The sequence below is a fragment of the Protopterus annectens genome, chromosome 1.part0 (assembly GCF_019279795.1).
Source record: "Protopterus annectens isolate FY-2018-M chromosome 1.part0, PAN1.0, whole genome shotgun sequence".
NCBI lineage: Eukaryota > Metazoa > Chordata > Ceratodontiformes > Protopteridae > Protopterus > Protopterus annectens.
In genome coordinates, this window is record NC_056725.1 from 871,599,001 (window position 1) to 871,602,858 (window position 3,858).

The window sequence follows — 3,858 nt, forward strand, 5'->3', positions numbered from 1 at the left end:
TTTCCTATTCACTCATATGATATAGACCCTACATTGGCATGCATTAGATAAATGCATTGGATAAACATAAGTCACTTTACAATACAGTAACAGATATTTGGGAGGAATGAAATTAAGTGCTTTGATTTGATGCTAAATATCAATTTGAGATGGAAAGAGGGGAAAGCATTTTACATAGATATGTTTAAATGTGAGGGAGGCTTGTAGTTTGAAACTGAACAAAAGTTAGGAGTGCTTGAATTAGTATTCAATGAAATAGTAAGTAATCAAACAGTTTTTGGTGCTTACTGTTAAGGTGTTAGCTTGGGGTCAAACAGCAGCATAGCCATGACTTATTTAGATTTTGTTTTAGCTGAGTTTTGAAAATCTTTATTTTGTTTTTTAATTTGTTTTAAGTGTAATGGTGAAGAGTTCCCAAGTTCAGAGAGAGCAGGAACAGTGTGAGTCACAATCAATGTTATTAGATCTAGTGCTAAGTGATTTCTTTTGAGCATATAGTTTCTTGGCTGGGAATAATATTTTATGTTTTATTTTGTAGTGCTAGAAATTTGTCTGGTTTATATTTTCGATTCTGCATCATAAGTAGATGTGAGTATGCAAAATATTGTGCGAGGTCTAGCCAGTCTATGCTGTGGTGACATTTTGTACATAAATTGGTGAAAAATAGGTACTAGAAGAACCAAGTAGTGGGTATTAGCTATAAAAACTGAATGAAGAGGTGACCAAGAAAGCCAGCAACAACTCTGAGCTTTGACTATATGTGGAAATATGTCCTCTAAAAGCAAGATTGTTTTCCCCTTTTGTGTGTGCGTTTCTGTGTGTGTGTGCATGTGCGAGTGTGTGTGTGTGTGCGTGTGTGTCTTTTAAATATTTAATTTCATTCGTTCATTTGTAACACACATAAATGAACTGATCCATGTCTTGACTGTTTTCACCCATGACCCTGGTCACATGGACTAGAGCAAATGTAAGATTTAAAGACAGTTTTTGGATAGCCAATCAAACTGCATCCCCGGGATTCATGAACCTTACGCCAGGCGCACGCATGGCGTAGGTGCCACAACGCCAGACATGGCCGCCGAGCGATTCAGGTATGATCCAAACCCATGTGCATCAGCGGCGTATGCCGGAGTTGCGCCGCCTCCGGCGTAGGTATGTTAAATACCCCATGTGTGGTGTTGCACCATGCAAATGAAGGCAAGTAGCAATTCACGAAGTGGCGCGGGTGTAGCATAACAGCACGGCAATGTAAACCAAAAAAACGGTTTACATATATCCAAACATGACATAGGAGTAACGGAAGGCTGCCAACGTCATGTGTCATAGTGGTGCAACATGGCAATGTGGAAAGAAACCGAGAATGTCAAAGGAAAACCTGCAGAAAATGTAAATAACGACATAAATGTCGTATGCATAAAACCACAGCAGAACCCCAGGACATGTCCATGAAGGTGAGGAACAATGAAGTAATATGACAATGCCATAAAAGAGCAGTATAAGACACATCAGCATCACAGCCACAATACACCATAGTATGAATGGAAAGCCACAAGCACAGCCCAAGGGTTGCCAAGGAGTGGCGGTGTCTGGCGCCGTAACCATGTATTAGTAGTCAATGCCATGCAAATAAGGCAGATAATACTGAATCGCAAAAACCCCGCGTAAGGCTGCACCAACGGCGCAGCGGTAAAACACCGAGTGGCCTAGAGGGAATACCTGTCAATCGCAGAGGGGTGTGCCGCTGTAGGAGGAAGCACATTGGAGCCCAGCAAACCTGGGCTGTACAATGCACATCACAGCATCAGGACCGGCGTGTGAGGAAATAGATGCTGAGAGTATACAATGCGCGCACAGATGCATGTGCACGAGGATGACGGCGTTCTCCAAACCAGTCATGTGACGGCCGCCCGTCAACAACCATGGATACAGGAAGGTGATGCGGAGAATATGAGGAAATGCGGAAGCAGTGTAATTGGAGTCGTAATGAGCAATTAACACCAATCAACCGACGGAGGGCAATCGGCGGCAGCTGACAACTCTGCATGCAGAAATCTGCAAAGCGGGAAAGGGAGGAATATGAATGCAAAGAAAGTAGTGGATGTTGCAGAAATGCAAAGAGCGAAGAACCGATACAGCACAGCCAAGGAGAGAGTTAGCATAACGGCGGTGGCAGACAAAATGCATGACATGTCATGTGCCTGCAGGATGCACTCCCGTAAATAGTAGGTGCAACGTGCAGAAACAGTAAAGTAAGGTGTAAAGCTAAACCAATTCAGGCAAGTGTAATGTAACACCAAAGGCAACAGCGTTGCAGTGCCAACGGTAAAACACGGTAGATAACCCACAGATACGGCAGCAGAGACACACCCAATGACATCACCGGTGTACAGCACAACACTATAAAGTGGGAATGCACACAACACACAGCGCCAAATTCCCAAACGCTGCACCTTACGGTGTAAACACACGGGAACTTTTAAAATGTATATGTTGGGTGCTGCCGTGGCGTGATGCATCAGCATGTGCTAGAGACAGGCGGAGTTGCGGAGGAGGGTGCCGACAACTACCGGAGGCCTCAGAGGAGAAGGAGAGTGTTCAGACCAAGGGTGACCTACCAGCGGCTGCAAGTCCTGGATATAGTTGTGCGTTACACGCTGGACAGGGACACGTTTCAGCAAACAGTGGAGCTGTGCCGGCCAAGCCTGAGAACAAGAGACAACAGAGGGAGCCCATCCCAGTGGACACAAAGGTATGTGTAAGCTTGCGAATACTGGCAACAGGTACGTTTCAAAGGCCAACCGGGGATATAATGGGCATCTCACAGGCATCAGCATCCAGGGTACTACACCAGTTTCTGGATGCCATGTTACGACATGCCCATGAGTATATATACTTCCCCAGATCTCAGGAGGAGTTGGCTAGCAATATGCGCCACTTCCACCATGTGGCACAATACCCGGAGGTACTGGGTGCGATAGACTGTACACACATAGAAATCAAGTCACCACCCAGTGAGCAGGGTAGACGCTACATAAACCGCAGGGATTCCCTCCATCAATTGCCAGGTCGTGTGCAATGCGCGGGGCATTATCATGGATGTGTGTGCTGGCAGCCCGGAAGCTACCACGCCTCCCATATCTGGCATGCCTTACACCTGTATCAGGTATTCACCAGGGGGGCCATCACACAAGGTCACCTTGTGGGGATGCTGGCTACGCATTGGAGCCGTGGATGATCACACCCATCAGAAATGCACACACACACACATGCAAGAACGCCATAATGAGGCACACGCACAAACCAGAATAATCATAGAGCGTGTGTTTGGGATGTTGAAATCACGGTTCCGGTGCTTGGATACATCTAGTGGAGCCTTGCAGTACTCTCCAGGCACATGTGCCCACATATTCATAGTATGTGCTATGCTACATAATATGATCCTGCGGAAACAGCTGCCGCAGGGACATAATGGTGTAGGGCCACCAAGCCCGACACAACTGCCAAGGCAAGCACAGGCACAGGGCATTCAGCACCATGAACACACTGTGCCAGCCCCAGTAGGCAGACGGAGGCGTACCCAATATGCCTATGCCTTGGCAAAGAGGGAACGTATAGCACATACTCTGACAGCGTAGGCCCCATGGACTGACACCTCCCTACCTGCACACACAGTGAAATGGACGGCACACAAACATGACCGCCCGTAATGTGTACTGTATGGGCGGTCCCATGTGCGACTCCAACATAGGTAGCACCCAAACACTGCACAACCAACAGCCAGCGGAGCATGGAACGCCAACACCTCAACCGCATGCGGGTCCGACAGCAGACGGCGTAGCCATATGGAATTCACTAGAA

At 47.0% G+C, this 3,858-nt stretch overlaps 1 protein-coding gene across 1 annotated transcript in view; it reads right to left on the reverse strand.

Annotated features, from left to right (window-relative positions):
- Positions 1 to 3,858, reverse strand: part of MOXD1 (monooxygenase DBH like 1) — a 980,239-nt gene that overhangs the window by 61,544 nt on the left and 914,837 nt on the right. The window lies entirely within an intron of this gene.